General features: G+C 43.3%; 1 pseudogene; it reads right to left on the reverse strand.

Moving 5' to 3' along the window:
* Window positions 1-2,472: 2,472 nt before the first annotated feature.
* Window positions 2,473-3,411, reverse strand: LOC150039466 (RWD domain-containing protein 3-like; annotated as a pseudogene).
* Between the last annotated feature and the right edge of the window lie 9,634 nt (window positions 3,412-13,045).

The raw sequence follows: 13,045 nt of genomic DNA on the forward strand, positions 1-13,045 counted from the left end.
GCAGTGCTATGCTGCAGGAAGGAGCTCTTGCCAGCATCTCCATTCATACTATTGCTCTACACCAGTTCTGTGGTATTGATTTTGCTGTGCTCATCTATGTCCTGGGATAAGACACTGTTCATCTGCTCTTGAGGAATAATACAACCTAGCCTGTAATAATCATAATCGTGAGCATTTGTAGACTAATTTTCCATGCCTAGCACCAGGTTTAATCACTTTTTGTCATCTTACCTCAAGATCCCCATTTTACAGATGAGAAAACTGCTAAAGGTCATCAAGAAGAGACCAGACAGAGACAAGATTCAGACCTACAACGTGCTTACTCTGAAGCCAAGGATTTTATTTATTTATTTTTTTCTTTTGGTTCCAATATTGAGATGTGAAACTTGAGCCTTTATTGTTCTTTTATTTTGCTAGTCTGGGAACTGAACTCAGGATTTGAGCACTGTCCTTGGTTTTATCAAGGCTCTACCAGTAGAGCCACAGCACCACTTCTGGCTTTTCTATGAGTGTGGTACTGAGGAATTGAACCAAGGTCTTTGTGAATGCTAGGCAAGCATTCTACCACTAAGCCAAACTTTTTTTTTTCAAGGCTGGTGCTCTACTACTTGAGCCATTTCTCCATTTTGGTTTTGTTTTGTTAGGTCATTGGAGATAAGAGTCAAGGCTGGCTTAGAACTGTGATGATCAGAGCTAAAAACCCCGACCTCATTGGGCTCCAAGGCACTAAATAATCAATTTGCTCATGGGCATCCTCCTGGCCTTCCCCTACCTGGGCTTTCTATCTCTCATGCACAGTGACACCATCGTTAGAAAAGTGAAAAAAAGAGAGCCAGGAGTTTGGCCTAGTGGTAGAGTGCTTTGCCTAGCATGCACGAACACTCGGGTTTGTTTCCTCAGCACCACATACAGAGAAATAAGCTAGAAGTGGTGTTGTGGCTCAAGGGTAGAGCTCTAGCCTTGAGAAAAGTCCAAGGACAGTGCTCAGGCCCTCAGTTCAAGCCCCATAACTGGCCAAAAAGAAAAAAGAATTCTGATGTCTGGACACACACTCCTCTGAAGAAAACATCATTGAGAACCATGATTAATTTCACAAGCTCTCAAAGCTCACAGTAGGTTTAATGAGCACAGTTGGACACTTATGGAGAGCTATATCTGCTGATTTGGTCAGATTTGGAATTTGGGTTGGTTGTTAGTTTTTGTTTGGTTTGGAGAGGAGACAGTGAAGAAAAATTGCCACGTGGTGGTAGCAGAGGACAAGAAAGTAGCAGGGCTCTAACTACATCGAAAGGCAAATAATTGAATTCTTTCTCCATGTTCCAGACTGTCTCTGGAATCAAAGAAACTACGATTTCAAAGCCCCTAGCCATAGCACTTAGCGAATTACTTCTCTAAGCCATTCTTCAGGGCTTATCTGATGTTGACGTTCTTCCTTTGTCTGGTAGTCCTGGTGTTTGATGTGGTGAATGATGTGGGTTTCGAATCTACTGAGCACTGGTGACTCAGAGCTGTAATCCCAGCTACTCAGGAGCTGCGATCTGAGGATCGTGGTTCAAAACTAGCCCAGGCAGGAAAGTCTACAAATAGGGCCTCATGCTCTCTTGGCTTGCTTGCTTTGTTGACACTCTAATACGTGAACCATATATCCTAATTTTTTTTAACAATTTAAAAACTGCATAGTTCCAAACAGTCTATTTAAAGCAAAGGCTCAGGTAACAATATCCAAAGAGAAATGTACAATTATCTGAGTTATGTTACAGTAACCCTCTGTACATCACTTCTACAATAACAATAAAATATATTAAAAGTAAATTTTGAAAAAGAACATAGGAAGCACAGATCTACTTCACAGAGTTAAATAAAGACACTGTAAAAAATTTTTAAAAGTTTAAAAAATAAAACAAAGGCTTTTTTAGCCATATAATGAGTGATTGTTGTCCTTAATGTACTATGCTATCTCTCATCTCTTTTGCTGTCCCTTGGTTATCTCATATTGTTACAGTATCTCACTTTGTTATCTGATATATTGGATATATTTGTATTTGGTTATTTGAAACTGGATAGGGAAGGGGGAAAAATAAGATGAGGGGTGGGATGAGGGGGGGGAGGGAAATGGGGACCAAGACATAAGAAAGGGTATCAATGTATGGGAATTAATGCACCTTCTATCTGGCGAATATAATGTAACCCTTCTATTAATTACAATAAAAATATATGAAAAAAAACAAAGGCTTTTTTGCTTTCATCTCTTTATCTTCTAACTAAAGTTCCATCTATTAAGCCCAGTTTTCCCTGGCAAAAATTAGGACATGGAAGGTATTTTCCTGCGTATATTCTATGAAACACAGCTTTTGTCCCAGAAATGAGAAAGACTGTACTTGAGAGAAACGTTAACATTGCCTCCTTAGAATTCTTTCAATAGCCCCTCCACCAAGCCAGGGCAACAACAAAACCCTGCTGTTTGATCCAGACTCCTGTCATTCATTTTATTTCACCAGCCCAAGCTCGAATTCGGAGAAAAGCTTCTGAAGTCCTGCAGCTTCAAATTCCTTTTGTAAGTCATCCCACACTCAATATTCTTTGACTTCAAATGCCAGAAACCTTGTGTGTTCTATCTGTACTTTTGTTTCCAATAGTACACTAATCATTTTCTCTTTGCATTTCTTTCCACTTGAGTCCACATCGACTTTGGAGGTTTTCTGCAGCATCAGGTACTCCTTGATGTTGCTTCTGTGTCCTTGCAGTAAAATCAGTGTTATTTTACCCATGAACACCAGTCTTCCTGTGAGCCTTAAATCAGAAGCCCATTTCTGCACAGTTCTGATGTATTTAGTCTTTGCTCTCATAGGATCTAGATGCAAAAGAGCCAGCCACAATCCATCATCCATGGTCGGGCTGACTGCAAAAGCATCCTGGCTGCTGCCCTTTCTGGGTTCTGGCTGGTTGAGGATATGCCGGAGATTCTGCTGACGCCAGAGGACCAGCTCATGACCCATAGGTTCTGACAGGAGGGTCTCTGCTTGCTCGAGTAGCATGTCTTTCCCAGTCTCACACTGGGCCCTGGTCAGGAGTTCAGAGTTAATTGAGATCCTGGGCAGGCACAAGGGGTAGGTGGCAGGTAACTGGAATACCGACTCTCAGGGTATATCCACATCTCCAAGTCCTTCAGCCTTTGTGTGGATTCTGAACACAGTCCCATCTGTTTCAAGGCCTCAGGGAAGGGACCCGGGTCTCGGGGCGCCAGGGCCAGGGGGGAGGGGTGCGGGGCAGGGCCCCGGGCCAGGCCGCGGGGAGAACACCAGAGGCTGAGGGCCCGGGGTCTTCACCTGAGCGGCTCAACACCTCCCACTCATGGAGCCCGCAGAAAATCGCCGCCAAAGCCTCGAGCTCCTCGCTCACCAGCGCCACCATGTCCGCTTCCGGCGGCCGCCGTCACCAGGCCGGGAGCAGCGCGGCCTCACGGCCACTCATATATCCTAATTTTTGCTGGCTATTTCATTAATGTTTAAACTCAGGGCCTCATGCTCTCTTGACCTGCTTGCTTTGCTGATACTCTAATACTTGAGCCATATATCCTAATTTTTGCTGGCTATTTTGGAGACAAACTCACAGAACTTTCTGCCTGACCTTGAATCTCTCATCCTCCATATCCCAGCCTCCTGCTTAGTAGATTATCACATGAACCACAGCATGTGACTTCCTAATTCCACTATTTGATGGGGAATGGCAAGTTACTAGTAGAGTGAGACAAATCGTAGAAAATACTGTGGACTCCACTTAAATTTTATTGAGTCAGTACAGCATTCTGTGATTTTTTCCCAATGTTTTATGCCCAAATCAGAAATTAATTCACTTTTGAAAAATACATACTAAATTCTTGATATGAGCTGTACATTTCACTAAGTTATGGATATGTAAAGATTAATAGGACAATATTCTATTCCCCAAAATCCTCAGTGCCTCCTATGAGAACAAATATGAAGTTGCATGGCTTAGGAATAATTGGGCTGAGCAGGATTTACAGCAACTATGAGACTTAGAGTCTGGGTTTAAGTTGCCTGGGTGCAAATCCCTGCTTTGTTACTCACTTCTGCCTAGTACTTGGTAAGTTCTTGAAACTTTTCTTTCCATTATTGTGTGATACATGGCACTTGTAATAGATTTACCTCATTGGCTGTTGTAAGCTATAGCATATTACGTGACTGGTTAAATACTGCCTGATCCATAGAGAGGAAACACTTGACAAATATTAGCCGTTAATAGGGTTATTAATACTATCATATGCATTGAGTGCTTATGGCATAATGATGGGTGAAAGAAGACAGAAAATAAGCCATACTATATCAACACAATGAAGTACAGAAAAACATCACAAGTGAAATATTCTACTGGAAAAAATCCATCAATGATAAATGAAACATTGGATTAGAAAATCCTATAACATCTTTTCTTTCTATTCAAAAACCAAGATTTCCCCATAAAAATGATTTGTGTGGCCAGGAGTGTGGACTATTAGTAGAGTACTTGCCTAGCATGCACAAAGGCCCCAGTTTTGATTCCTTGTACCACCTACACAGACAGTCATAATAGCCCAGCACAGTGGCTCACAGCTGTAATACCATCCACTTAGGAGGCTGAGATCTAAGGACTGCAGATAAAAGCAAGCCCGGGCAGTAAAGTCCATGAGACTCTTATCTCCAGTTAACAACTAGAAAATCAGAAATGGTGCTGAGGCTCAAGCGGTAGGGTGATAGCCTGGAGCTGAAAAAGAGCTCAGGGGCAATGCCCAGGCCCAGACTTCAAGTCTAATGACACACCACAAAAGAAGGAAAGAAGGAAAGAAAAAAGAAAGAAGAAAAAAAGAAAGAGAGAGAGAGAGAGAGAGAGAGAGAGAGAGAGAGAGAGAGAGAGAGAGGAAAAAGAAAATCTCTAAGTGGTGTTGTGGTTCAAGTGGTAGAGCTCTAGCCTTAAGAAAACCCAAGGACAGTACACAGGCCCTGAGTTCAAGCTCCAGCCTCCTGAGTAGCTAGGATTGGAGCAGCAGCCACCAGCACCTGGCTATATATGTGTTTTTAAAAACTAGAAACTCGGCTGGGTGTTTGGCTTAGTGGTAGAGTGCTTGCCTAACATGCATGAAGACCCGGATTCGATTCCTCTTGTACCACATACATAAGAAAAAGCCAGAAGTGGTGCTGTGGCTCAAGTGTTTGAATGCTAGACTTGAGGAAAAAGCCCAAGGGCAGTGCTCAGGCCCTGAGTTCAAGACCTAGGACTGGCAAAAAAAAAAAAACTAGAAAATCTTAGCTGCTACCACACATTTCCTGCTAAAAGAAAAATCAAATGTTAAAGATATATAGTTTCTGGACTTCCAATTCCCTGTAAGCCAATCATTATTGATCTGCATTCTCCTCTGCTCTTTTTAATGCCATGGACCTACTGTTATAGTCGAACAAGAGGGAAGAGAGAAACAGTATGAAACTTAAGGGCATGTCATCGTCAGAATTACTAATGCACAGTTGTTAATCACTGGGGACCCTTTTAACATCACAGGTAACCTTCTATACAGTTCCATTTATCACTCGGGTTCTAATGTATTTGCCAAACACATGAATATTTTAAACATCTAAAACTATGGCATCAACAGAAAATGTGACAGATTTACAGTCAGAGTTTTTCCTTTGGGTTTCTCATCACTGTGTACCTAGGTTACACAATACAAAGAAAATCTCACTTCACCTGGAGAGTCAGCTGTCTGTTACAAAATAATTGAGACAATCCACTGAAAAGAAGAAAAGGGTTTACATTGCCTCATCCAAACATATCTCTTGGCTATATTATTTTGAGCAATGTATATCAACAGGAACATGTGATAGAAGAGGAGGCCTGTGTAACTCAGTGGCTGGGGGGTGGAGGGAGAGAGGGAGAGAGGGCACACAGAGACTCTCATCCCCAATATGCCATTTAAGGGCATGCTCACAGTGACCTAATTTCCTCCCTTCCTCCTAAAATACCACAGTACTGAGAATTGGTAGAGGAACATGCCCAAGGTCCTGAGTTCAGTACCTGGAAGGTGAAGAAAGCAAAGGAATAACTTAGTTGCAAGTGTGATTGTACAGGTCTGTTATACCAGCACTTGGGAGGCAAAGCATACAAGTTCTAGGACCTAGCTACATGTTTAAAATGTTTGATTTCATCTCATCTCTCAGATCATCTCTATAATGTATGAGATATTATTAGCTTCGTTTCATAGAGGAAACTTGAGGTTTGCAAATAATTAAATGTCTTCTCTGAGTCCCAGGGGAAGGATCATGGATCTGGCCTTTCAGGAAGATCAAACCTATGCTGTGAGCTCCAGGAGTTGTGGTCAGAGACAGATGAGCAGTGTACTTGGAGATCAAATGGTGCTTTCTGAGAGGGCTAAGCAGGTGATCCCAGCACGGAGAAGGCAAGATGGCATCATGGGATACCAGTCATCTCCAGTGCTTCATCCCCAGAGAAAGCTGACCAGAATGTCTACAGGCCTCTCACAGAGGAGTCCACCACACCAGACCTTTCCTTCTTCCCTCTTTTGTTTGCGTGAGTGTGTGTGTGTGTGTGTGTGAGAGAGAGAGAGAGAGAGAGAGAGAGAGAGAGAGAGACAGAGAGAGAGAGAGAGAGAGAGGGGGGGGGGGAGGGAGGGAGGGAGGGAGGGAGGGAGGGAGGAGGAGAGAGAGAGAGAGAGAGAGAGAGAGAGAGAGAGAGAGAGAGAGAGAGAGAGAGAGAGTTCTGTGCTCATAGCAGGTACTCTCCCACTTAAGTTATGACTCCAGTCCAGCATTTTGCTGATGAATTGGAGATGGACCCTCAAACTTTCCTGTCTAAATTGACATTCAGGTTCCATTCACACCATCATCAGTGGCTAGGGTTATGAGTGATTCCTTTTAATAGGAGAGCAATATCATACCTCGGTGGGATTGGGGTTTGGGAAACTACAGAAATTAGTGCTCAAGCAGATGACCCAACACCATTCAGTGCAATGATGAAGAACAGCACAGGACACCTCTAGGCCAGCTTGCCACACCGTCAATCTCAGCCACAGTAACCCAACCTAAGAGATGAACTGGCCTTTCTCACATGGTCCAAGTGAGCTCACAGGAAGGCAGAGAAAGCACAAAGTGGAATGGGAGGTGAGGAGGGCTGGTGAAAGTACATACCACTGTCAGGCCCTCACACTGGTATCAACAATTGCTGGAGGCTTACACGGGAAATCCTAGCTACTGAGGAGGCTGATACCTCAGGATCATGGCTCAAGACAGCCCAGGCAGGAAAGTCTAAATGTAACCACCAACAACTCGGAAGTAGAGACACAACTCAAGTGAGAAGGGCCAACTCTGACATAAGTAAGAGCCAGTAGCTGTGAGTTCAAGCCCAAGTACTGACAGCAAAAGAGTAAGGGAGGAGTCAGAGAGTAAGAGCGAGAAAAAGAGGGGAGGGAGAGAAGAGAGAGGGAGGGAGGGAAGTAGGGAAGAAGGAAGGAAGGAAGGAAGGAAGGAAGGAAGGAAGGAAGGAAGGAAGGAAGGAGGGGGGAATGGAGAGAGCGACAGGAACTATTTTGTAAGTTTTAAAAAGTGGAAAAAATTAATATTTAAAAGCCAAGACTGGATGGTAGGGAATTCATTCCATTTCCTCCTATGAGGAGCAGTTTGGGATTCGGAATGGTTCCTGAGAAATCAACAACATGTCTTTCCAACAACGTAAGGTTGGAGCTTCCCAAATGAGAGAGGTATGGTGCACCTGTTCAAATTTCCTACCTAATTAGTGAAACATGTCACAGACAGTATAAATTCAGTATTGTTGAGAACTGGACACTCATGTTTACTGTGGCACTATTATAACAGTAAAGATTTATGTGGCCACTCAAGTTTCTGTCAACAGATGAACGGAGGGAGGAAAAAATACACACACACACACACACACACACACACACACACACACACACACACACACAATGGAGTCTTGTTCAGTCATCTATGAGAATAAAAGTGTGTTAGTTCCAAGAAAATGAGAGGAAGTGGACATCAGAAAAGCCAAGGAGAATATGTCAGACTTGTGACCACCACATGTTTTCTCTTACATTTGGAGTCTAGACCCATATGTACAAGTAATCAAACATCTAAATAAAAAAGGCCTAAGCAGAGGGAAGGATAGGAAGGTGTATAGGAACCAGGATGAGAATGTGAATAAGAACACAGTTCTCTTGTGCACGGGTGGAAATATCATAATAAAATCCATTATTTGGTGAGTTAGAATTGTGGCCTAGTGGTTGAGTGCTTGCCTAGCATGCACGAAGACCCAGGAGTAGAGGTAGAGAGTGGTAGAGCTCTAGCCTGGGTGCCTCCTTGGACACATTTTGCTCAAGGCTAGTGATCTGCCACTTGAGCCACAGGGGCACTTCACACATGGACATCTCTCTCCCTACTCCATCACTGAGCCAAGACATATAGAGTTCCCATTCTCTCTTGGATGCTGCCTAATTTACATTCCTTTTTTTTTGCCAGTTCTGGGCTTGAACTCAGGGCCTGGGCACTATCCTTGGGCTTTCTCAAGGCTTACCCTTGAGCCACAATACCACTTCCAGCTTTTTCTGTGTATGTGGTGCTAAGGAATAGAACACATGAGTTTGTGCATGGGAGGCAAGCACTCTACTATTAGGCCTTGCTCCAGGTCCCTTACATTCAGTTTTATTGAGCAATTCAAATGCATGCCCCTCTTGAAGTTGAATGTCAGCCATGGGCTTTGGGCAGCCTCCACAGCCCCTCCCCCTTTTTCCTTTGTAGCAGGAAGGATCCTTTGCCTTCTGACACATCCCATTTCATCTATTTCCTCATTTTATTGAAATCTGTTCTTCCCTATGCTAATCACACTCCTGTTTATCTACGGGTTTTCCAATGCATGAATTTTTTCACATCCCAAAGTCCGAATGTAAGCAAGCTGCTAGGAAATTTTCACTCAGAATCCAACGGTTGGTCTTGAAAATGAACAAGTATGAAATTTATCTCTAAGAGGCAGTCAGTGGTTGGTGAGGCCCACAGCTGGACATAGACAAGGTGAAAGGCAGGTGTTAGATTTCATCCTCCTCCTACTCAGAGTAGTGAGTAACTAAAAATTTATGGGAGGGCTGGGAATTGGGCCTAGTGGTAGAGTGCTTGCCTAGCATGAAGGAGGACCGGTGTTTAATTCCTCAGTACCACACACATAGAAAAAAGCTGCAAGAGGTGCTGAGGCTCAAGTGGTAGAGCTCTAGTCTTGAGAAAAGTCCAAGGTCAGGGCTCAAATCCTAACCTCCAGGACTGCCAAAAAAATAGAAAAAAAATTACGGGAGCTTTAAATTATGGATAACTCAGTATGAGAGCATTCACCTTGCATCTAAAGGCTTCACAATTGATCCTCAGCACCACACAAAAAGAAATAATTAAAAAATAAAATTTATGAATTTTCTGGTGTTTTTACTACTATTTTTAGACTATAGTTGACTTTGAACAACTCAAAAAGATAGCCCACAAATACAGTAAGAATTACGATATTTTCTCTCCCCCACCTCCTCCCTCTCTATCTCTCACTTGCTGGCTCAGTTGTGTGTATGTGCATGTATTTTACACTCTGGCTGTGTTATCCAGACTGTTTGAAACACCTAGGCTCAACTGATATTCCCATTGCAGGTTTCCAAGGTTTTGGGGAAAATTAAAATGTACCACCATACCCTGCTCAGAACTAGACTATTAAAAATCACTCTCTCTTGTATAACTACAGGGGAATTTTATGAGACTAGGCAAATTCATTGTCACAACTTAAAACCCGATCTGTAATACTACAAATTTTTTTTTCTTCTAAAGTGTTGCTCTTCTTTCTTCTTTATAAGGAAATTCTGGCAAATCTCTCTCTCTCTCTCTCTCTCTCTCTCTCTCTCTCTCTCTCTCTCTCTCTCTCTCTCTGAATATTAAGTTTGAAGGAAAAGCAAATCTATCATCATATTGAAATTAATATAGGATGAAGCAAATTCAATGTGTAAGATCATTAACACTTATATACAACTATTAAAAAAATAGTAAGCCAGGCCCATTCCCTCATGGCTGTAATCCTACCTATTCAGGAGGCTGAAATCTGAGGGCTGAGGTTCAAAGCCAGCAAGCACTGAAATTCCTCACACTCTCATCTCCAATTAACCACTAGAAAACACAAAGTGTCCCTGTGACTTAAGCGGTAGGGCAGTAGCCTTGTGCAGAAGAGCTCAGGGACAACACTCAGGTCCAAAGTTCAAGCCCCATGACCAACGAAACAAAATAAAAAACTGTTTTCACTCTGTCCACAGTATTTACTCTTGATCCACAAGTGGATCAACAAGGCAGAGCCCAGTGGTTGGCAATGGAGTCTCTCCAGCAGGGTGCCCTGTAGCTGTAGGGTTCTTGTCAAGGCCAGCAGTTCTTCCAATTAGGAAAGCTGAAGACTTGAGCATGAGACATCTGTGGCAGATAGCAGCCACTCAAGCCATATTGTCAGATCTTGAGCCTAGAGATTGGTAAGTCCCTCTGCGAAGGAGATGCTGGTGCATGAGGACAGAAAATATGGTAGAATTGTGGCAGGATCTGATTGGGGGGGGCATGCAGTTGAGTGAAGTACATTCTCCTCCACATCCTGTGTCTCATGACTGCTCATGCTCCCTCCCCATGGCTGTGCTTTCACAGACCACACCAGCCCAGGCAGAGACTCCTCGACCAATGGATTGCTCTGAGTGTGTCTTGCACAACAACTACTGAAAACCTGCAGACTTCCACACAATAAACAGATGTTACAGGCAGGCCTTACCTTAGTTTCTGTGTGGCTGGGCCTGGAAGAGTTCAGATATGTAGGTCTGTGCTCCTGGGAAGATGATGAAGGAAAACTTGCCACATGATGGGGCCAATCGTCTCCAGGAGATGAGCTTCATCAGAAAAAATGAAAGGCAGAACTTGTGGCTGACCCCTCAGTTCACTCACCATGGGCCTAACTTTCTTTTCCTACTACCTGATGGGGCCTCTGAGTAGCCCCACTTTCAATTGGTAGATTCTGGATACAAAGGGAGAAAGGATTCTAATAAAAGTGGCTTTTGCCTTTGATGTATACATAGAAGGTTGCCAAATTAAAAAAAAATAAAAATCTAGTGCGTTATATACAGAATGAGAAAAGAGAAGTTCAAATGAAAGCTCTGACTCATTCAAACCCAAAATCACCCTGAGTCCTTCCCTCCCCAGTGTCCAGAATTAATGGCAAAAGTTGGTAAGTAAATTGTGCATGTTGCTGATAGCAAGATGACATCATTCTTGACAGATCCAGACAAAGTTGGAGCAGGGAAAGAATGAAGGGGAGCTGCGGAAGGGTGTGTGCCTATCTGAGAAAGTTCTGTCTTCTACCTTTGCTGGACCCACATGCTGATTTGCAAGTCTGCACACCTCACAGTTAGGCACAGATTTCTCTATCCAAGTATATTTTTAATAACCTTTAAGACCACTACCATCCAGACTAGCTGCCCTGAGTGAGCACAGTACATGCTCAGGAATGGTGTCACCACCAATGAGCTGGCACCAGGTCCCGCCTCAAGTCTCCAGGACCCATGAACTTTCATGTTCAAGCAGAAAATGCAAGTATCTCCCTGTTGGATAGTACAGGTGCACCTGGGAAACAGACTGCAGTGTACAGCTGGAATGAGGATCTTTTTGACTTGTTCCCTAATTTAAAAAAAAAAAGAATCTTCATCATTGGAATTTTTCTCTGTTTGACCTTCTCAGCTCTTTTCAGAAATCTGTATAAAAATTTGTAGAGTGTCCCAGACATTGTACAGGAGAAGGGGGGAGGAGGGAGAAATAGGAGCCCTGAAGTGGGAGGAAGATTGGCGTGTCGGAGGGATCTTGAGTGCCGAGAACAAGGAGGTGGCTATAATCACCAGATGACCAGCAGATCTGCAGAAGTAACTTTTCTGCCCTTAAGAAACATAAAACCGTAGTAAGTGCTATGGATGTCACATAGATTCCCATTTCTGTTTGTGCAAGTACTGTGGCTGAAATTCAGAGCCTCATGATCTCTCTTGGCTGTTTTGCTTGAGTGTTCAACCACTTGAACCACACATCTACTCCTGATTTTGATGGTTAGAGATAAGGTGTTTGTAGACTTTCCTGCCTGGGCTAGTTTTGAACCACGATCCTCAGATCGCAGCTCCTGAGTAGCTGGGATTACAGCTCTGAGTCACCAGTGCTCAGTAGATTCGAAACCCACATCATTCACCACATCAAACACCAGGACTACCAGACAAAGGAAGAACGTCAACATCAGATAAGCCCTGAAGAATGGCTTAGAGAAGTAATTCGCTAAGTGCTATGGCTAGGGGCTTTGAAATCGTAGTTTCTTTGATTCCAGAGACAGTCTGGAACATGGAGAAAGAATTCAATTATTTGCCTTTCGATGTAGTTAGAGCCCTGCTACTTTCTTGTCCTCTGCTACCACCACGTGGCAATTTTTCTTCACTGTCTCCTCTCCAAACCAAACAAAAACTAACAACCAACCCAAATTCCAAATCTGACCAAATCAGCAGATATAGCTCTCCATAAGTGTCCAACTGTGCTCATTAAACCTACTGTGAGCTTTGAGAGCTTGTGAAATTAATCATGGTTCTCAATGATGTTTTCTTCAGAGGAGTGTGTGTCCAGACATCAGAATTCTTTTTTTTTTTTGGCCAGTTATGGGGCTTGAACTGAGGGCCTGAGCACTGTCCTTGGACTTTTCTCAAGGCTAGAGCTCTACCCTTGAGCCACAACACCACTTCTAGCTTATTTCTCTGTATGTGGTGCTGAGGAAACAAACCCGAGTGTTCGTGCATGCTAGGCAAAGCACTCTACCACTAGGCCAAACTCCTGGCTCTCTTTTTTTCACTTTTCTAACGATGGTGTCACTGTGCATGAGAGATAGAAAGCCCAGGTAGGGGAAGGCCAGGAGGATGCCCATGAGCAAATTGATTATTTAGTGCCTTGGAGCCCAA

Source organism: Megascapheus bottae, unplaced genomic scaffold (assembly GCF_031878675.1).
Source record: "Megascapheus bottae isolate mThoBot1 unplaced genomic scaffold, mThoBot2.hap1 HAP1_SCAFFOLD_40, whole genome shotgun sequence".
NCBI lineage: Eukaryota > Metazoa > Chordata > Mammalia > Rodentia > Geomyidae > Megascapheus > Megascapheus bottae.